Source organism: Mustela putorius, unplaced genomic scaffold, assembly GCF_011764305.1.
Source record: "Mustela putorius furo isolate JIRA1106 unplaced genomic scaffold, ASM1176430v1.1 tig00000224_pilon_pilon_pilon, whole genome shotgun sequence".
In the NCBI taxonomy this organism is placed as follows: Eukaryota; Metazoa; Chordata; class Mammalia; order Carnivora; family Mustelidae; genus Mustela; species Mustela putorius.
Window position 1 is genome coordinate 5530319 of NW_025421321.1, and position 22945 is coordinate 5553263.

Consider the following 22945-nt stretch of genomic DNA (forward strand, 5'->3'; position numbering starts at 1 on the left):
GAACTGAATTTTCAACAGAATCAACAACTGAAGGACTTGTTCACATCTAAAACTGCTTTCACTAAGACTGCAACAAGCACGCCTTCCGTTCCGTTCTTGCGCGCTTGCTGGAAATCCAATGCACAAGGACACACATTTCTGTCCTTCGTTAGAGAGCAAACAGAGCTGACGTGGCAGAGCATGTGGCTCGCAAGGAACGGAGTCTCTGCAAACCTCCGTCACCAAGACAATGATCAGATGAAGAGGACGCGGCATTCAAGGCCGTGAGTCATGCAACAGACATCACCATTCACACTTTGCATTTTACTTCAGCAAAGTCAAACAAGACAAAACTGTCTTTTGCTAACTGTGAGAGTTTAATTTACAGGAAAGGGATGTGTTGAAGGCAACTCTGCAAAAGATTCATGAATTGCTAAATGTCTTCCCATCTCTCCGATAGGAGGCTGGTCTTCCCCACATGCCACCATGTCCCTCCAAGCACCTCCACCCCCCGAAGTGGCCCAGTTTGGTGATGGTGGCTTCTGACTTTACCTGTCATCCTGCAGCCAGACAAGCCCCTTCCAGGGACACCTGGGCATGTCACGAGTGAGCCAAGGCAGAGCCAGCCAGCCACTGAGGAAGCTTGCATTCACACCCTTTTCTGCCCCAAACAGAATGCGTCAGGACGGAGCGGACGGAGCGCGGTGTGGGGAGGGCTGACCCAGTATGACCAGTGTCCTTATAAGAAGTCTGAGACACACAGGGGCTGCCACATGGTGATGAGGTCAGAGACCACAGCTCCACAGCTGCAGGCCAAGGAACGCCACAGCCTCGGGTAACCAGAAGCTCTCAGGAGGCAAGGAAGGACTCCCCTCTCCACGTGTCAGAGCAAGCGCGGCTGCCAACACCTGGACTTCAGACTTCTGGCCCCCAGAACCGTCAAACAGTAAATTTCTGTTGCTTTACCACCAAGTGCGTCTGTGTTGCTAGGGAGGGTACACAGTCAGCCTCTGGGAAAATGGAGACTACTTCCCAGGCCAGATGGTGGCCCAGCGGCTTGTAAGACACGGGGGGGGGGGGGGGGGGGGGGGCAAACTTGGCATAAAGAATCAAGGGAGTTTCTCTTCAACTTTAGCAATGTGAGGGCTTTTAAAATGGTTGCAAAGTCACGGACAAAGCAAGAAAAGTCTCATTTAGAGCCTGATCGAAGACAGGGTAACACCACTGATCAGACAAGTACTTGTAGGTCTCTGAGGAAAGCAACATACTGCAGCAATCACTAGACTCAGCGACCACAGAACAGCGCTCTCCAGAACTCAGAAGGCTCTGAAGAAACAACAAAAGAGATTAGTCATTTACGTAAAATTAGAAAGCTTTGACAGAAGAAAGTCAACAGATCACTCCCAGTGGGTGTGTATTAAAATCCAAATACCAACACTGCCAAAATAATAGTAACACTATCTGCACCAACCACAGTTACTAACAGACACGGTTTTATCCACATAACTGACATAAAGCACATGACATATGGGACACTTTCTAAATCACCACACACCCTTCAGAAACGATTAGCCATTGAGGCAAACGCAGGGTATCTTACTAGTAAGTGGATACCAGCATGAGGGAATAGGGCAGCAAAGGATCACAGAAGATGCCGTGCTGGGCCCCTGCCCCACCCCCACCTAGCTCCTTCCACCTGTGCAGAGGGGAGACTCTGCTGGGGAGTCGGATGCCCCAGGACATCATGGGTCTCATTTTATACCTGCCTTTCACCGCTCTCATTAGGTACTTAGAAAAGTACCTAATGCACGACCAGTTCATTGAATTGTAGTAAGATGTTCATGCAAGGAACAAACCCAGGCTCTCTGTTGCAAAAGAAGTCCCTAGCCAGTTCTCCCTGAAGTGGCCAGCAACATTTCCAAGCATGTGCTACGTGAAGCGGGGCTAACCTGGCACGAGCTCAAGCCCGTTGGCAGAGGCTGTGCATCTCCCTGGTCTGGGGAAGGCCTGGTCCTCAAAGCACACATACGCAAGGACAAAGTTCAGAAAAGTCTCTTTCCTAATGACAATCTACAAGGTTCCCCAAGGGCACGGGGACCAACCAAAGTCAGGCTAAGTTCCAAATGGCCCTTTCGGCACTTCTAAACACCACTTGGAGCACTTTCATTGCTGTTGCCAGTTTTAAATCAATGCATACTTTATTTTTATTTATTTATTTGACAGAGATAGAGCACAAGCGGAGGGAGCAGCAGAGGGAGAGGGGGAGCCAATGCAAAGCTCGATCCCAGGACCCTGGGGTCATGACCTGAGTCAAAGGCAGACGCTTAACTGAGCCACCTAGATGCCCCTAAATCACCGCATGTGTTAAAGAGAAGCCCACGGCAAGGCTTGCCAAGGCCCTTTTGGTGCTAATTCAACAGGACCTAAGATGCAGGCTCACTGTTTCCCCAGCTGCTTCAGCACAAAGTCAAGCACATCTCGTGAGGATTTTAAGACCTCTTTCAGGGGATTTTAAAACCACCTGTTTTACTTTCCAACCAAGTAAAAAGAAAGAAAAGTACTAAAGCTGGACGCTAGCTCCTAGCAAAATTCAAGAGCAGGTGATGGGAAATACAACACGGTGTGCGGCCAGCATCCCTCAAGGGAGAACTTGTGTGGGACTTAAATCAACTTAAATCAAGTTTCACAGTGTGGAGTATGTAGGGGATTGCCCCTCCAGGTCTCAAAAGACCTTCAGCCCAACCAGCACCTGAGCTGGAGAGGCAGAGGGCATGACACTGGTTCCATGGGAACACTGGTGGCAAGGGGAAGGTGGATGACCGGTCCCCCATTAGCCCATTAGGGATGTGCTTGGTCCCCTGAGCCAGAAGGGAAGGCCAATGGGAGTCCCCAGGCCTGTCTGTACTGCCCGCCAATGATCAGACCAGGAGAGTCATCTTCCCACTAAAACTATTCAAAACCAGTGATGGGAGGAGCAAGAAACCACCAAGTGAGAGGCTCCCACACTGGGAGAAACCTGACAGCAACTTCTCCGAGTCAGGGGTGGGCTTACCAGCAGTCTCTGTGCTGGGGGCTTCTTCTCTTTAAAACCAGTCATGGTGGGGCGCCTGGGGGTATCAGTCACTTAAGCCTCTGCCTTCGGCTCAGGTGGTGATCCCAAGGTCACCACTGGTGATGCTGGGATCGAGCCCCACATCAGGCTCCCCGCTCAGTGGGAAGCCTGCTTCTCCCTCTTCCACTCCCCCTACTTGTGTTCCCTCTCGCTGTGTCTCTGTCAAATGAATAAAGAAAATATTAAAAATAAAAATAAAAATAAAACCAGTCACGATTACAGGCTAGCATGTGGCCATCCTTCCCTACTCTTCCCTTCCCCCGATCTTTCTTTTTCCCTGGCAAGAACGGAGTGAGGAAGGGGCCAGGCCCAGGAGGAAGTCAGGTCTTTGTCCTGAAGCCCCTCCCTTGGCTGGGGACCAAGCAGGCCCCAGGTCATCAGGCATCAGGTCACTTGGACACTGTCACCCTGATACCAAAGAAACTGGCAGCTCTATACAGTTAATCTCAACCCAAAGCATTAGAGCAAGAAATCAGCAGGGACCAGTATATATGCACATGCACCAATTCACTCGGCAAACACCCAGTGACCCAAATGCCATTCCCAGAGTCATTCTACTTATGCACTCAGATGCCAGCTGGAGAAACAGGCACGGGTACAGAGAGCTGACTACCAGCTACCACTGGTCACAGACAATGGCAGGATCATCACATGCCAAGGAATGGGCTCTTTTCAGGCACTGCTCTTTAAAAACTTTACAACTATCCTAGGACTTAAGGCTTGCTATTGTCCCCATTTCTCAGATGGGAAAACTGAGGCACGGAGAGCCCTACCAAGCCAAAGTCACACAGTGCCAAGTGGAAGGCCACGACCTATGCCAGGGAACCAGATTTGTACCACCAAGGTGTACTGGCTCTCGGGGTTCAGTGCACAAGTGCTCAAGGACAGTTGTACAGGAGAGGCCCAGGAGACCTCCTAGTTCTAGATCTGGGGTAATCCAGACACCCCAAAGGAGAGATGCCACTGCAGTCCCGTCACACACAAGGAGGTGAGCAGTGGGGGAGGTGGGGGAGGCAGGCCAAGCACTGTGAACAGCGTGAACAAAGGCACAGTGTGAAAGTGCATGGCCTTGTTGGAAGTAAACCAGTGTGATTACGTTTATAGAATTTAGAAAGTACTAAACGGTGGCAGATGAAGCAAAGATCAGATTTTTAGGGCCCTTTAATGAAACACTCAGGAGCCCAGGCTTCATCATGAAATGGGGACCCAGAGGCTTTTAAGAAGGAAAGTGAAACAAGTAGATCTGTGTATTAGAAAATCAACCCAGCTACCAATAAGAGGCTGGTGAGAGGGAGAAAAGTCCAGAAGCAGGAGGATGAGAGGATTGTGGCCAGGTGAGAAAGAAAGGCCTGGTCCGGGCAATGCAAAGAGAGAAGGTCAATTTTTCAAGGCTCAGTGACCACACGCTACCCTCATCTGTGACTCTGGGTTCAGTGTAATTATTAATAGCACCCTTCGTTCACAAAGGTGTCCAGTGCAGCCAGAAAAACCGCCACATTATTCCACACCCACTTGGGTACGCTTGTACAGTAACAGGCAGAAGCAGGATTTGAGGATGAATACCAGATAAAAATAAGGGTGTGTGTGTCTTTTAGGGAAATTTACGTAATAAAAACCATATTACAGAAATATGATGACATATTAATAATTATGACTATCCTGGCCCCTCTTAACCTGGATATTGTGAAACGAAGCTTTTTGCCCTGAAAATTTCACTTTTTCTACTATTCTACAGCATTATTAGTTCTTGATTAATCTTGCAATCAGAAATTTTTTTTTTCTAGGAAAAAACATGCCTTGTCTCTGCTGCACAAAAAATATTCTTCACTGAAGTAATGCCATACCTTGAGAAAAAAAGAAAAAGAAAAAAACTAGATAAGCAGGAGGAGGAAGGGTTTAGGAGAGGGCAGAACTGAATTAAATAACCGAGGAACAGCAAGGTCCAGAGAAGGGACATGTAAAGCAGGTGGGTGTGTACACGACTTATGTAAGACAGCGGAAGGCAGTCTGCTCGCAGCCACCCACAGAGGCCGTGGTATCCCCACGCTGCTTCTCTCATGTTAGTTCCTCCTCTCCTACTGCTAAGGAAATTAATCCTGTCCTCCAGCCTATGTGAACTCTACAGAACAAGTATGCTAGGTACGTATGTGTGCATGTCCAGAAGTGTGGGTTTTAAACCACAGACGGACCAAGAGGTCCAATTCAAAAGCTGCAGTATTGGTGGAATAAAAGTAGCATTCTTTAAACACACCCTCCACCTGTGCCATGCTCAGTGGGTGGGGAACAAGCGCTCCCTTCCCTCCAGCCACCCACAGGCGGGGGCCTCAACACTGTCTGGATTCAGCGGCTGTATTGTGCCCAGCAAGCCACGTTTTGCTGGAACGCTGCAACCTCTCCCTTCATCAGGGGTAAACACAGATATGGCTATACTCTCAAAGATAAAGGACCACAAGGGTGATGGACTTCAAGCGCCCCCTTTAATTAAATTAATGCAAAAAGATTAGAAGTCCTGAGTGCTGTCTTCTCTGTTCTCTACGGGAGTGATTCTAATAATAAACACATCTTACTAACGACTCCTAGTCACATTATTCTCAATAACATCTCAATTTCAATATTTTATAGAAACCACATTTCTGAGTTTGAAAGAATATATTCTTAGTGCAAGTTCATAATAACAGTCATTTTTAAATGGCACACACCCAGCAGTTCTGTGGGCATTACTTCCCATCGTCCAAGGAGTCCCGAGCAGGGGCTTGAGCAGAAGACACCCTGGCCACCTGATGTGACCACAGTGCTGGCATTACTCTGTGGAAGGCTGCTCTGGAAAAGTCCCACGGGGAGGCCACCCAGACCAGTGACTTCCCCTCTACCCTCAGCTGCCCTTCTTACCACTCCCACGCACCTATCTGAAGGGCAACTGTGTTCTCCAGGGCCGCCTTCTCCTCCCTCCTGAGGGATGGTCCACTGACTGGCTCAGGGTGTGCACCTGACCAATGTGGACCAGAGAAGTGCCCCTGCCTCGAGAGGTGAGGTACAGAGTGGCACCTCTGTGAGGCACAGGGCCTCCCTGCTGTTGCTGGTGACTGCCTCCTCCACCCCATGTTGCAGGAGACGAACCGCTGGTTTACCTGGTACAGAGAGAGCAGAGCAGAGGCTGGATGGCTGTCCCGGTCCCTTGTGTGCATGTCCCCAAAGCCCGGCCCACACCCCTTCAGAAGATCGCCCATGCCCAGGAAGCTCCAGAGGGGTTCTGGTAGCTGCCCACCCACCTTTGCAGGTCCTGCAAGCGAGATGGGTGATGCAGGGGGTGGGGGAGCCCCAGATGCAAACGAGGAGTGGGGGGAGCCGCAGGAAGTCAGGGTCTACAACAAGGAAGCTTCCTGTTCCCAGCAGAAGGGAAGCAGGGGCTGGAGGGACAAGCAAAATCCCTATGCTGGCGTCGGAACCCTGTTACCACCACCAATGCCGAGCTGCCCTTGGGCAGGGCTGTGTAGGAGGGCCTGTGGCCGCTTCCTCCTTGTCAGCAAGGGCCAGTCTGTTCCGGGACTTCAGAGTGTGGTTCTGGCCTCCCACCTGGGACAGGGCGCACCAAAGGGAACCAGGCTGCCTCCCCGCCTCTCTGCACAGCGGCACCCAGGCGTGCAGTGCACACGTGGGCGGCGGGTAACTTCCCCGCGGTGCAGCTGTGATGGAATCATTGATATTCACTTCTAGTAGCCAAAGCCAGCATGTTTGACTTTTTGTTTTGGTTTCCATCCCTTCCTGCGAGTATAGTCTCCATGAGGCATGACTGGCAGACTATCAAGAGTCCAGTCCCACTGACCCACGCCGAGAGGAAACAGCAGCGACCACTCATTGTCCCCCACGTGCCAGGTGGCACCAGGTCAGTTCCTTCAGCCACACTCCAGAGAGTCCCCATGCCAAATGTGCTCTGGCGTCTGGACCACTGTCATCCGGCCACGCTCCCCTCTGGACCTCTGGGGCTACATTTCCCAGGCCTTTGCCAGCTGGCCTCTGGGTTTGGTTCTGCCAAAGGGAGGCCGTGGTACAACATGAGAGCAGGAGGGGGGCACTGAGGTGGTGCAGTCAGTCAAGCAACGGACTCTTGACTTCGGCTCAGGTCACGATCTCAGGGCCCTGGGACTGGGCTCCGGGCTCAGCAGGATGTCTGCTCTTGAGAGATTCTCCCTCTCTCTGCACCCCTACCCTCATGCATCTTCTCTCCCTCTCTCTCTCCCTATAATAAATAAAAATCTTAAAGAAAGAAAAACAATTTAAAAATAAAAGGAAGAAGAAAGGGTGAAGACTTGCCCATGCCCAAGCCCCATGAGGCAGAAGGAGAGGTTCTAGAACAGCATCAGCAATGCATTCCTGCCTTAGCTCCCAGGGAAGGACCTGGAGTTCAGGCTTCCTGCTGGCACGGGGGGTGCCCCCACCCGGTACAGAGAGACCACCTGCTCCCAGGCTCTGGGGGACTCCCATGTCCTTGTTTTGCTCCTGCATCTCTAGAGCCAGCAGCAACTTGCTCAGTTTCTGATCCCTGGAAAACATGTCTTCCCCCCTTCAGCTCCTTCAGCACTTCACACACTTTTGTAACCACCCTTGTGCATCTAAAATAGCTCGGAGGTTTCTATGTGCTAACAAAGAGGCCCCACAGAGGACAGAAGGAACCCCACAGCCAGAGCAAGGCAGAGGCCATCTGAAAAATTATGGCTGGCAGTAGTGACTTTCAGTTGAGTCAAAACAGAAAGAAACCAGAGGGCGGTGTCACTCCTCACCTGTCACCTGGGGTCTGACTGCGAAAGGTCCCTGCAGCCTGGGCAGAGCTGACATCACTCTGCGGGTACAGCTGAGCTCAAACCAGCTGGGCCGGCTGGAGGAGGAACACAGCTAGCCCGCGTCAGCTGCTCCAGCAACCAAACCTAGAAGAAAATCCACAAGCTCCTTTTTCTGCTCGTGCTCAAAATGTCATGCAGGTCCCCTGCTGGGCTGGGGCACAACACAAGATGGGTGCCATGCAGCAGGCCCACCACATGCGGGGAGCGAAGCATAGGAAACAATCCTGACCACAGCTCAGCAACCCTCTGCCAGCCAACCAGACGTCCCACCTGCCATATGCCTGGTAAGAGAGGGCCCCAAAATCCTCCCCCAACTTCCTTGGGCTGCTTCCAGGTGATACTGAAATTTCCAGACACTTGTGGTACACTTTGACAAGTAAGGGACAAAAGGCAGGTAACTGATTTTGCTACAGAAAATCCAGGAGGTATGAAGATCATAGCTGGAACAAAAGCGGGGCGGGGGGGATCTTCCACTCTGCCCCCAGGACACAAAAGGGAAGTAGGAGCAGCTGGTGACAGCAGAGCAGACCTCCAGGATTCACTGAGTGGGGGGTGGGGAGGATCTGAGGGCCACCAATGGCCTTTCCACACCCACATGTCCCCAGAAGTGGGCCACAGGAAGGGATATACATGGGCTATGCCAAAACAGTCCGAACCAAAAATACAATGGGTGCGTTTCCTTCAAATTACTCCCTAGGTGGAAATTATTCACTCCCTAAGCAACTGAAGGTCAACACTTGGGCCTTCGGCTAGATTCGGGGGCTTTTTTATAACCACAAAACCAAAAGGGAACTTTGATAACCAGCTATTTCAACCCTCTCATTTACAGATGAGGAAATTATGAGCATGATCAGTACATTAAAAAAAAAAAAAATCCACATTAAAAGAATCCAAGCGAACCAACAGAGCTCCTAAAACTTACACAGAGGGAGGCGTGCCACTCTTGGTTAAGTGAACCAGGCAGTGCGGTCAAGCTCTAAATTTCAAAAGGGTATAATTAGCTGGATTATTCTTCAAGTAAAGGTAGCTTGAGATGGCGCCTTTATTTACAGCAGAAACTACTGAGATCTAACCATGAACTCATAAATAATGTTTACAACCCAAAGGAGACAAGAAAGAACTTATATATAAAGACTCAATAGTGACAACTGAGAAAAACAAGCAAGTTGGAGGAAAAACAAGTTCAAACACACCCATCTGAAGTTAAACTGAAACATTACGTTCTGGTTAAAAATAATCCCAAGAAATGACACGTACCTGGAATTCACTTTACAGTCCTCTAGTGGGGAGCACAGCACAGGAGAGGAAAGTGAGTGGAGCAGAGCTGAAATGAGAGGGGACCCAGAGTGGCTGAAGCTGAGTGGCACACCACATGTTCTCTGTGCTGCAGAATTTCCCACCATCAGTTTAACATCCATGTAAAACTAGCAGATTCCCATTAAACATGCACCCTTATATAACGCCCAGTGCAAATTACTCAGCGTGGGTCAAGCAACAGCAATGCCACTCCTAATGCATGTCACTTATTATTACTTCTTACAAAATAAAGTTAAGCCAAAATCAGATCACAAGGTATTCAGATGATAGGACATTACTTAATTTCCAAGTATGTCAACCTGGTAATGGTTTTTGAAAGCATTTTTTCAATTATGCACCATGTATGGCTTAAGCCAGATTTCATTAGATAAACATAGAAAGGCTGCTTTACAGATAATCTATATTAATCGGTATCTCACAGATGCCTTCCACAAGCTGCTCAATAAATGTGAGTTCAAACTGGGCCTGTCTGTGGACCCAGATTTTCGTGAGGCCAGGCCCTGCAGACAAGCAGCGGTGGACACCTGCCCTAAGAGACTACTGAATGGGCTCCAGGACCCAGACTCACTACTCCAGGGACCCTGCACACAGCGGCACAGAAAAGACCACCGTACCCCGTGCAGGCTGATCACCAAATTCTTACAACAATTGTTCAATACTTCAATTTTATTTTTGCTCCAACAGAAACTAGTAAGCATCGGTCAGACCACCATCATGACGGGCAGAGTAAGAACCTGCTTCAAGGGGGCAGGGTTCCCAAGACTTGAAGAGAACTCAGGCACCTGGAGCGTCCTTCCCTTCGCACCCCTTGTGCCAGATTTCTAGATGTGCATTTCACTTGGTGTCTCCAGTACTTTCCTTATGATCCCATTGGAGACTTCATTTTTTTTAAAGCAAAATAAACCAGTTACACAAACGATTACTGAACTACTCAGGGGAGTACAGAGGAGCAAAGCAACAGGCCACACCAGTCACTCTCCCAGGAGCCACGGGATGCAGGTTCCTGGGAGCAGGGGTAGGGGCCCGCCCCTTCCCCGGCAGGATCACCACCGCCTAAAATGTCACCCAACCAGGAGGAGGCCCTCAAATACGTGTGGAGTGGATGACTGACGCTTGAAATCTTTCAAGGAAAAGACACCCACACACTGGAAGCTACAGCGTTTAAGTAAGGAATGGCAATGTGCCCAAGGGATGGCACTCTGTGGTCTAAGTGACTGTGTGCCACCCCAAATCCTTACGTGAAATCCTAACCCTCAAGCACATGGTACCCGGGGGGGGGGGGCTTGCGGAGGGGATCAGGTCATGAGGGGGAGCCCCATGAGTGGAATTAGTCTCCTTATAAAGAGACTCTGCAGAGCATCTTTGCCCCTTTCCACCGTGAGGCTCTGAGAAGTCTGCAGCCCAGAAGGGGGCCCTCGCATGACCCCCCAATGGCACCCTGGCCATGGACTGGCAGCCTCAGGTACCAGAGCAACAAAGTTCTGCTGTTTAGAAGCCACCCAGGCGCAGGTATTATGGGATGGCAGCCTGAACAAACTCCCAGACTTTACGGCCATGGTACTGGGGATGATTCTAGGAGAGACTTTTAAGTATGAAGTGGCACAGATCATAGACACCACGGGAGTCTTTCTGCTGAACTTGAAGTCACCCGTTCAGCAGGTTACACACACACTGTACATGGTCACAGACAGCACAAGAAGCAAGGGGATGTTCCAGGGAAGAAGTGGCACGAGAAAGACGGAATGGAACCAGCACGTTCACTGGGAGGGGATAAAGGTCTACCTGGAGCCGGGGCTGGAAGCTGAAGGGCAAGACAGCTCAGGCTGCCAGAAGACACAAGAAGCTGCTGTATTCAGTGGCAGGGAAATGACATAAAAGTCCTTGGCTTTATCTGGGAGGACAGCAGAGGCAACGAGTTAGGATTGGGACACCAGGTACAGGGAAAGACGCCGGCTCCAACAAGACACTCAGGCACACCCACTGGTTGAACGGAATGGGGAGAGGCGGCCACTTGCAGAAAGAAGCACTCAGGAAACAACTCTCCAGCAGGAGCTTGGAAAGCCTCAAGCTCCCTGAAATCGGAGGCAACACAGCTACGCTGCTTTCCTTTCATGTCCTCTACAATGAAGACCCAATGCCAAACAACAGTGACACTTAAGACCTGGCTCAGTGCAGCTGTGTCAAAACTGGAGTCTGACCCCAAGCTAGGGTAGTGGAGGGTGGGCGATGGAGAAGGGGGGGAGGAGAGGAGCTGAACAGAGAGCCAGTCACTTCTGGAGACTCTTAGACTGAACCAGCTGCCTAAGAGGGGGCTCAAGGGCCCCCAGGATGACGCCCACAGCCACAGGGAAGAAAGAAAGGCTCATTTCCCTTTTTCTGGGCCTTCCCCTCACTAAACCCAGGCAGACGCGAGGGATGTTGAGTGCTGCTCATTCTGAGGGGTTGGAAGGTTCTCCTCTGGGGACTACAGAAGCGAGCTGAGTGTTTGAGCTGAGCCTTGAGAAAGTGAAAATCAACAGTCTAAATTCTGGTTCTCAAACTCAGGGCCAGAAAGGTCAAGAGTTCCCAGGAGGCTCAGAGAGGCGGCTGGGAAGATCCCGATAAGAGACTGCTAATAAACCAGCACTCTCAATTCTCTGCCAGCCTTGAGACCGTCCGCCGCAGGCAGTGAAAGACTCCCTGCCCTCCAAGCCACGGGCGGCCTGGCAGACAGGGGGCAGCTTACATGCTCTAGCTGCCAAAGCCTTCAAGCTGAAAAGCTCTGGTACCCTTCTCAGATGCCTCATCTTTGCAGGACGGCAGGCAGGGAATGGAAAATTCAGCCCTCCAACTACCCTGGGAGGCAGAAAGTCAGCCTGGGAAAGCTTCCGGAAACAGCTGTAGGGAAAAATATAGATCTGAGTGACAGGCAGGCCTGACAGAAAAGGAGGCTTTGATGCCGGAAGGGTTCTTAATTCAGATAAAAGAAAACAATAGTGGAAAGCAGTGTTCGACCAAGGTACGTGCTTTCTAAAAACATTATGAAGCTTCTGTTTCTGAGTCTTCCCCCAAAGTCATCTGTTGAAACCCTACCTCCCAGGGTGGTGGTATTCAGAGGTGCTCTAGGTCTACCAAATATCATGGGGGAGGGGCCCCAGGTTGGGCTGAATGCCCTCCTCAGAGGAGGAACAGAACAGAGCCCTTTCTCAACCCAGCTCTCAAGGACCCTGCAAGAAGGTAGCTGTCTCCAACCCAGAAAGCAGACACCAGACACTGATCAGCCAGGGCCTTAATCTTGAACTCGCAGCCTGCAGAACCGTGAGAAACAAACCTGTTGTTGAAACCACTCAGTTGATGGTATTTAGTTAGAACCACTCAAACTAAGACAGCCCCTATTTAAGAAACACGGGCTTTTAAAAAAATTATCCTCTAGTCATAAGAACATAGTTTTCACTTAAGCCATATGATGAGAAAGAATGGGAAACCACCCTAGAAAGATCTGTTCAAAACATAACTTAGATTCATGTTTCCTACCGTAAAGTCAGAATGAAAAAATATGAAAGAGGGCAGAAATGCCCTCAGGACTATCAGGACTATCAACAATGAAAACTGAAATTACCAGCAATCTAAAAAATAATTTAATGTAAGATAGCTTACTTCCCCAAAAAGACTTTCTAGAATACCCAAAATGTTTAAAGAGGCCTTGACCTGTTAAAATGAAGATATTGAATGAAAATTAATAAAAATACCTCAGCCTACTATTAAGGTCCATATCCTAGGCAAGATAGCTTTCTAGGACTTACCACACGAATCAATCTGAGACATGACCTCATCATTTTACAGACAAGAGCCTATGTTTCTGGAGCACACCTATAACCCCTTAGAAATGACATCCTGTAGCCTTCTGTTACTTAAATAAACAAGTAAATAAATAAATAAATAAATAAGTTTTTTCCCCATGTGAGCATTTGTGGTCACCCACGCCTCACACGGAATGCTGCAGCACTCCGTTATAGAAAAGCACAGAATCCTATCCCTGACACCTCTCCTGACATAGGCCTCAGAAAGATAAAAGCCAGATGGAAACACCACCCTTAAAAAGATCCTTAACATCAGAGAAAGCTACTGACTCCACTTCTAACTTCCAACCGCACTAAGAGAAATTTTATTCAAGCCCTTAAAGTTTACAGAATTTTGAGAAAGCCATGACCAAAATAGTACATTTTTCAAAAATATTCTGATCCATAGAAGTTCCTTTAGCAACCACGCCCCACTTACTGAGCAACTGGAGGTTCTCTGCCACCATCCCCTTATTCCTGCAATAACCTTTTCTTTACTTGTTAGTGCTTTACATGATGTAATGAAACAAATGAAACAATACTTAGATAATGCCAGAGGTCAGGCCCTGTTCTCAGTGTTTTTGCATATTTTAATCCTCCTAATGGTCCATTGTCCAGTGATAGCAACTGAGGCATCACGAGGGGAGGTAACCTGCCCAAGTCCCCAGTCCTAGTGATGGACCAAGATCTGCCCCTACCGCTCTGGCTCCCAAGCCCTGGATTTAAAATTGCAAGAGCGAGCTGAATAGTAGACATTAAGAACACAGACACATCAGGCAAGCAAGGGAGACCAAAGACTACAAGAGGAATAAAAATCTTAGTTTCTCTCTGGTCTTCCTCCTGAACCAGTTTTATCAGTAAGGTCCGGAAGCTCCTGTGCCCTGCCCTGGAAGGGCCTGGACAGCCTGGCTCCTCGGGGAGGGAGCTGCATGGACCAGCAGGCCTTCTCAGCCAGATCTGCCTAATTTTCCCTGTGATTCCACATGCCAGTGGGTGGGGTGGTGGTTTCACCCATACATCCCACTTTTTGGGAAACCTGCACCTTACAACCCTATTCACTACAGAGTAATGATTCTTCTGTAAGATATTCTAAGGAGAGTCACCAGTTTTGTGCTCCATTTCATCGGTTTGTATCTCTAAACTTCCCTAGAAATGTTACTGTATCTTTCCTGCATTTGCTTCCTGAGAACCAAGAACCGGGGGAGTTAGCAGCACAGTCAGGATTAGGCAAGAGAGGGTAGAGAAGAATGTAAAATAAGAATGCATCAGCTGTTTCGGAGAGGAGGAGTGTTCTTAAATAGGGCACAGCCAGCTGGGGAGGAAGAAGGGGGGGAAGGCATTCTAGGGCTGTCCTGGTGTGGTATAATAAAAAATATAGTTGGTCTTGCTCCGCGGTTCCCAGCACAGAGCTCCCAAAACCCCTGGAATTCCCGGAGTGATGGGGACATCTTATTCAGACCAACCCCTTAAGACCATGCCCAAGTTTATGCTAATTAAGTGACTCAGGTTTAGAGCCCCCCCCCACGCGGGGGGAGGGGCTATCTTCAGACCAACCAGGGGATTAAGAGGGTAGGAACCTTCAGCCCCAGCTCCCAGCCCCTAAGGGAGGGGGGCTAGACACGGAGTTATAAAAACTCTAGAATATTCAGGGAGCTCCAGAATTGGGGAACACACTGACGAGCTGGGAGGGTGGCCAGTCTGGAGAAGGTATTCGGGCTCTGTACCTGCCCTTGGCCAAACCCCTCCCTGTATACCTCTGCCATCCGACTGTTCCTCTACCCTTTATAATAAACCACTGATGTGAGACTCTGTGAGTCTTTGCAGCAAATTATCAAACCTACTGAGGGGATCATGGGAACACCCAATTTTCAGCCAATCAGTCAGAAGTACGGGGGGGGGGGGCAGATCTTAAGCCTAGCATCTGAAGCCAGAGGGAGCCTTACAGGGTCTGTGCTAACTCCGCGGAGTTGGTTTAAGAATTGAACGAATTAAAGGGTGCCCAGCTGGTATCAGGGAAGCAGAGAGCTGTGCGGTTCAGTTGCCCCTAGCCACACATGGCTGCTGAGCACTCAAGATGCAGTCAAGTCCATCTGCGTCCTGCTATAAGGGGTGAAACACACTGGATTCCACAGTCTAAGGCACAAAGGAAAAAAATTAAAAATCAAATATCTCATTAGTGATTTTTTTGAAAGATTTTTACTTATTTATTTGAGAAAAAGCGAACGAGAGAGGCAGAGAGTGAGCAGGAGCAGAAGGAAGGGGCAGAGGGAGAGGAGGAAGCAGACTCCCTGCTGAGCAGCCCTCCCACCTGCTACCAAACCCCCTACCCCACCACATGGGCTCCATCCCAGGACCTGGGATCATGACCTGAGCTGAAGGCAGACACCTAACAAACTGAGCCACCACCCAGGTGCTCCAGCATGAGTGATTTTTTATATTAATTTCAAGTTGAAATGAAACTGAGCTAAATAAAATACATTACTAAAATTAATTTCATCTATGTCTTCCTACTTTTTAAATTGGATTAACTAGGAAATTTCAAGTTACACATTTAGCTCACATCGGTGGCTTGCGTGATAGTTCTACGGGATGGAGCTATTTTAAATGCTTTCGTTTCTGAACGTGTAAAGACTGAAAGCCACTTTTCATCTCCAATTTTCACATGCAAAGAAAGCAGCTACCTGAGGATGGGAGCAAAGGATGTGAGTCATGAAGGGGGAGAAGGAATTAATATTCATCGCGCGCTTCATTTGTGCTGGGAACCACCCAGTACCTGGGACAATTTCACCCTAAATCCCCTCGATGATGAGAACCCTCTTCCTATCACAGAAGGCGACACCAAACCTTGCCTGCACCAGTGAAGTCACACAGCAAGGACTCCGACAGCACCCCATTCCTTCCTGAACAGCAGGGCTGGCAGACTTTTTCTGGAAAGGACCAGATAAATATTTTAGGCTTTGCAAGCCATAGTCACTGCTGCAATGACTCAACTCTGCCCTTGTATCATGAAGGCAACCACAGACCACATGTACACAAAAGGGGCAAGCTGTGCTCTAATAAAACCATCTCACAACAACAGACAGGCAGCCCGATTGGGCCCGCAGGCCATTGTTGGCCACTGCCTGCCCTACACAGTTAAAAACAAGACAACAGGTCCAAAATGGAGCTGCTTACACTATGACCAGTGTCACCAAACTGAAACTTAACTGAAAGTTTCCACTCTCCCAGAAATGGGATCTTAAAAAAGTCAGTGAGGAATTGTCTAATAATCTGCCTGACAGATCTCCCTTCCTCCTGCTCCCACCCCAGCACCCCCTGAAGGAAAAAGACCTTGTCACGACGAACCAACCTGTTTTTCTGTCTAGTATTATTTCTTCCTTCCCATTCCCTCTCACCTACAAAAAGCCTTTCATTTTGTATAGCTTCTCAGAGCTGCTTTCTATCTGCTAAATGGGATGTTGCCCAATTCAGGAATCACTGAATAAAACAAACAAGATCTTCACCCCTGACTCAGGTGAGTTTTGTTTCTTAATAGTCTGGTGTCAGTGGCAGGATATAAGAGACCTCTGACATTGTCAGGGATGAGAAACACGGCCAACCCTTTGAGCTGTCTATCTTGCCTTTCTAAGGTTCATGGATAAGGTTCTCTCAGATATGAGCCCCGCTCAAGTTGAGTTCCCAATCTAACTGGTTCTCCAGTCCAGGGCTGAGCAGTCAGTCTACACGGACAGAAGGCCCTAACAGAGCGCCAGTCCTTGGTTAGCCCTCAGTTGTCCCCTGGTTGATCCATGGTTCCAGCCCAGAACTTAGCAGACCAGCCTCAGCTGACAGATGGATCCCCAAGAAAGCCAGATCCCTAGCCACCGGTTAGTTCCTAGTTCCCATCTGTTGGGGTCTGCTGGATTGGCCCACAGTTCCACGCTGGGAGCTGCTGGTGCTGTGCACCTAAGGCCTCTCCACCATGGTACTCTCTCTTTGGTTACTGCGGGTGGAAACAGCTCCATTTCCTCTATTGCTGTTGGTCCCTCTTACTATGCACATGAGAGGAAGGAATAATAGATCCATCGTTAATGGGCATCTCAGAATCCAAAGCTCCAGAGTCGGTGGGCACGGCGGACCAAGTGCTGAAAAACTGTTGGCAGGCTTGCCACTGATGACACTCATGTGAGGATAAGCTGGTCACAACTAGAGTTAGATGGACACTAGGTCACCTGCCAACCTCAAGAAAATGTCCATGCCCTGAGGTACAATGTAGAGCACCCAATCCCAACCCAGCACCACATCCCCCTTAGGTAATAATTTGCATCTGAGTGACCAAGGCTTGGGTGAGGAATGGGATCCTCTAGCTCCAAATCTTGAGTGTGCCCACTTCGAGTGAACTTGCTTGTTGGACATCAAAGGGCTGTGACGACATCCTATGAAGATAAGCTACAACGACAATGGCCATCATGGAGAATGATCCACCTAGACAACATCATTCACTTAAGAAATGCACTTGAAAGCATGGGTTCCCAGATAGAACAGAATGGGATACCTATTTTCATGGGCTTGCAGAAGCCTCCGAAAGGCTTCAAGATTCCAAAATGGCTTCGCTGAAAGATGCCTTGCAAAAGGCTAACAAAAAATTAAAGACACAAGAGGTACCTAAATCCAAAGCCTAAGATGTGACTCCAAGTGCTCTCCTCTATTCTCCCGTATTAGAATACTTAGCCCACCAACCCTCGGCCTGACCTGCCTTCACTCTGCAGGGACTGCACGACTGCGAACAAAAGTCTGCCCAAATAATGGCCTTACAGATGCCTCCGTTATCTGCCTTGCAGATCCTTAGTATGGGCCCCTCCTTGGGTTATCTGGGGGATTTTCTATAAACGCCTATCAGTTGTTCCCTTGAACAGCCAAGGGGACACTAAAACAGAAATTCAGTGGAAATCCTTGCCAAATTCTGGCAGATACTGGAGCAACACTCTCTACTTTATTTATTTATTTGATAGAGAGAGATCACAAGCAGGCAGACAGGCAGGCAGACAGAGAGGAGGAAGCAGACTCCCCACTGAGCAGAGAGCCCGATTCGATTCGGGGCTCCATCCCAGGACCCTGGGATCATGACCTGAGCCCAAGGCAGAGGCTTTAACCCACTGAGCCACCCAGGCGCCCTCCCATAACACTCTGTACTTTAAACCCTACTCTGGAGCCTCTAGATGGGACTGTTGAGAAAACTGGCAGAAGTCGGCGAAAGATGACCTGTGAGCCTTCTTGTACATCGCATTTTGTGTCCTGAGAATTGTCTGAGTCTTTTTCCTATTGCTATGGGGGGGGGGGGTAACAGTAGTATCCTTTGCACCCTCCCTGGGAATGCCTTGTGCATCCAAAGGTGGGGAGGGATAGTTCAGTACCTCCAGGAATGTTTACTGTTTTTTTCAAGCTGAAACCTGGACATATTTGAAAGGATCTTCTACGTTGCAATGTGGTCAGTTGGCCAAATTGGAAGCTGATATTCAGAACTTAATGGTAACTATTTTTAGGCCCCCTCTCCTCAGGTAAAGATACCCAGAGGGAAAGGAAAACATTCCCAAGACAAAGCTCTACATCCAGAACACAGGAATGTTTTGATTTCCATCTTAATATAAAGACACAAAATGAAGACAAGGTATTTGGATGGGAGGGTCAGCCCTTTCCAAATCATTTTAGGTCATAACTCAATTTTTTGAGGAATTAAAAACAGCTACCTTTGTCTTACAAAGTGAGTCCTTGCAAGAAGGGAAATGCAGTTCTGGAAGCAATTCAAAGCACTTAACCTTCTAACCAATCCCCAAATCTCACCCATTCATCTTTTAAAAGGCTCACAGGCAACATAAAATAGAAGATTTAGGAAACAAATTCAAGAGGAAGGAACTTGCATTCTCTCCCGGTGCTTTTGAGATGTAAATGTTCTACCTGGTCTCTCCAGGAAATGGGGTACTTCCTATGGGGGGTGGGGGGGTAGAGTTGGGGTGGGATATCTGGAAAGGAGGCAAATGAAAAATCTTGAAAGTCTTCTCCACAAATATTGGTAAAAAGTTTAAACCATCAGAATGGTTAACCTTAACTTATCCTATCTTCTAGAAACACAATTTGGATCCAACTGTTCTTTAAGAAACTAGTGAGTTTTGCATTATTGTACCCATTTTACAGTTAAAATTTTATTTTTTTAGTTTTTCAAAAAGATTTTATTTATTTATTTGACAGAGAAAGCAAGCACAAGCAGGGGGAGCTGCAGGCAGAGAGAGGGGGAGATGCAGACTCCCCACTGAGTGGGGAGCCCAATGCAGGACTTGATCCCAGGACCCTGAGATCATGACCTGAGCTGAAGGCAGAAGCTTCACCAACTAAGCCACCCAGTATGGTTATAATTTCAAAACAACAGCTCTAAGGTCTGTGTTTGTGTCTGTATGTATGTTTATGTATGTCTAATATGTATGCTGTAGATATTTTTCTACTTCTGGATGGTATTGCTAAAAAAAATTTTTTTAAAAGGTCTATTTAATTCGTTTAAAGGAAAATAAGTATTTAATTAAATATTTCTAGACTCTCAGAAATATAAAAACTAACTCAAATATTCTTCAGATTTGCCTGATCTAGGATAAGGATAGTCTTTGGTTTAAAAAAGAAAAAAAGCAAGTTTGTTGGTTTAGTTGTTTAATTAAAACAGGAATGTATTTAGAGCTACCAGCATTAAATATAATACTTTTATTCTGCCTGCATTTTCTACTCAAATAGATTAACTTCATCTCTGTTACAAAGTTTGTCAGCGAGAAAAATATCTTAGTATAAGAACTTTGTTTAATGTCTACAAAATTTTCATGAGTAATCTCAATGTATTAAAAATTAGTGATTTAGATAGATGTAAGTAGGATAAAAGTTTTAGGTGAACTTTTAGCCATGATTATGTTTTATGATGGGTCCACTTAAATAGTTTCTCCAAATGGTTTTGGTAACTTGAAACTCTGGAGTTTTGTTATGTTAAGTTAAATGATGTATAGTCATTGAAAATCTAGATCATTTTCAAATAAGATAAAATAATGAACATTAATTACTATTGATTGATTAATTATTGAACACCAGTTTATCTACTTTTGGTTTATTATAGAGAAACTTAAGTATGCAGGTATATTAGTAAACATGTTTCATGCAACACTGAGAAATTTACTAGGAGAAAGAATATACTTCTTCAAGATATGAAATGTATTTATGAGTTTGCTGATCCCCAGAATGCTAGTGTAAGAGACAGTCCACGATTGCTTGCTTCTTAGTTTTCACTAGGAAATAAGGATTCTGTGGGTTAAGAATTCTAGTCAACAGAAGTACCTGAAACTGCTTCAAAAAAACAAGGGTGAAGGAAAACAAGAGTATTAAGAGTAGACAAGGAGAGGAAAATGACTAGTTGTTCCAGAATGAGGAAAAACATACAGATGAGACGTGATCTGAATGGATATAAAAACACTTGCAGGTTTGGGGATCTCGAATCTCGCAGAGGGAATTTTACATGTGGTCAAGCAGGCTAAGATTGAAATGGATTTGCTTTTCTAATGAGTTTTAATAGCAAGACGACACTGGTACAAAATTAGAATTTGATTTTCTCCCTGGAAAAAAAGGGCAGTATTCTCTTGGACCTTTGGAATGCTTTAGATCAGAGACTATGAAAGTTTCCTTATCTTTTAAGCAATCTCCTAGGCAGCAAAGATTTTGTGTCTTAACCAAAGCAACTTCTGGTGCATCACACTCTCTTCATTAGCTCTTGGGTGATTTAAGAAAACCCAATCTTCTCAATACTAAAAGAGCTAACTTTTGTTCACAGCGTTGTAACCTTCTGTGTTTGCCTTTAACACCATTTTCTGTGTCATTTTGGTTAAAAAGATAATGGAGGATTATTTTATAATGATCTGTGACCCATTTAGTCAGACTTTTAAACCGCTTGACATTTTGACAACTTCCTAAAATCAAATTCTAAATGGGGGTTTTTTGCACCTTCAAGTAACTCTGAGATTTCCCAGAGGGTCCCTGGAAAATCTCAAAGGATTTGTCTCTCACCTGGGTAAAATATTAAACTAATTAGGTTTATTTGCTGTTAAGTTAGGTGGGATGCACTCTCCAATGAAAGATGCTAAAACTCCTTATCTTATACTTGTACGGACACAGGTTCGGGATATAAGTGTTCTAGAAAATGAATGAAATTCCTAGAAATCCGTTATGTCCCACTATAATGTTATCAGTCATAATTGCAATTATTATCTTAAAATGTTGTATATTGCACAAATGACCAAATATTTTTACCACTTACGTTATAAAAAATCCTAACAATGAGCATCCTTAAGTCTTTTGACATTTACAGACCACTACTGTCTTACTCTGATGCATTTGCAGAAGTGAGACTCCTGAAAGGGATGCTAGCAGGAACTCCTGATCACTGACACCAAATTACAAGGTGTTGAAACTCTGGTGCTATCTCACAGCTGAAGAAGGCTCCACACCTGACAGCTGGTCCCGTGCAAATGCTGGAGAGCTCAAGATCAAACTGGCTCAGAAGAGAAGCAGCCAACATCAAAGTAGACTGCTTCCACCCAAGAAAGCAGATCAAGAGTGTTTCTCTCCATTCCTCTTCCCTCTCTGACCAACCTTTCCCTAATTCTTAGAACCCAAAGGCCTTTATGATTCATTTGCCCGTACTCTGCTCTGCTCTGGCCTGAAAGATTGTTCATACGCTCGGGCCACTGCAAGCAGGGATAATCCAGTCTCCAAACTGCTGGTGGCCTGGCCATGATGCGGATGATCCTGTAGGTCTGTCCTTCCTTCACACACCTTCCCCCAATTGACGAAAGCCTCAGTTTCTCTAGAACTAAGCCCCCCTCTCTATCAAGTGAGGCTCCCTAACCCAGGATTTCTATTTCCCTGCCTCAGTTTAACAGCCCCAAAGCCAGAAAACCTTGTGTCCAAGTCTTGTACCAAGAAAGGGACACAAGGCAAGGGTAAGCAGAATAAAACTGCCTTGTGGCCCACAGACCCTTCAATTTTACTGGTCTCCAAGGCTGTCACCTTCCCAGACCTGAGCCTCAAACTCAAGCAGGAATTAGCCAGAGGTGGGGGTATCCATAACTCCAGGAGAGCTTCCTTTGATAGATCACTGCTTCCCTGGCCACAGGTGCAAGAGAGGCTATTACCAGAACCTCGCCTTTTAACTCCTGAAGGTGCTGCAGAATCCGCCGTTAACAGCCATACTGCCAACAAAACTTCCTGGCCTCTCTGGCCCAAGTTGGTCTTGGTTAACAGGATAGTCCTTGATTACTGTTTTAGTCTGTGCCGTCATCCATGCCGCTTGCTGCCCTGATGGACACTTCTGGGGAAGCCGAGCTCAGCTACACAAGATCACTAGACCAAGCTGGCTTTGGAGAGTGACCCCTTCAGTGGAATTTGATCTTGACTACAGTGAGTCTTGGGGACCATGGCTCTGAGGTACTCCAGGCACCGGGAATTATCCTGCTTAAAATAATGACGGGGACCCTGGGCACAGCTGACTTAAGCACCAACTCTTGTTTTCGGCTTGGGTCGTGATCTCAGGGTCCTAGGATCAAGGCCCGTGTCCGGCTCCATTCTTACTAGGAAGTCTGCTTGGTATCCTCTCTCTCCCTCTGTCCTTTCCCTTCACCCCCATGCATGCTCACACTCTTTGTTCTCTCTCTCTCTAGTAGGTAAATCATTTAAAATAATCCTCATAATCTTCCTGGTCCACTGTACTCTCTCACAAGCTTTAAGTGGGTGTTTGTATGCACAGCCACTAACCACCAAGCCAATGATCTCATTAAGAATGGAACATCAGAAAGGAATGAAGAGGGACGCCTGGGTGGCTC

At 47.3% G+C, this 22945-nt stretch overlaps 1 protein-coding gene across 3 annotated transcripts in view; it reads right to left on the minus strand.

Moving 5' to 3' along the window:
- The window catches only part of NCK2 (NCK adaptor protein 2), a 147896-nt gene that overhangs the window by 103817 nt on the left and 21134 nt on the right, over positions 1-22945 (minus strand). The window contains exon 1 of one of the 3 annotated variants that reach the window (XM_004764365.3): positions 7870-7999. The exons of the other annotated variants lie outside the window; for them this stretch is intronic. The gene's annotated coding sequence lies outside the window, so the exon portion shown is untranslated. Of the gene's footprint in view, positions 1-7869; positions 8000-22945 lie in introns of those variants that run through there. 3 annotated transcript variants of the gene reach the window in all.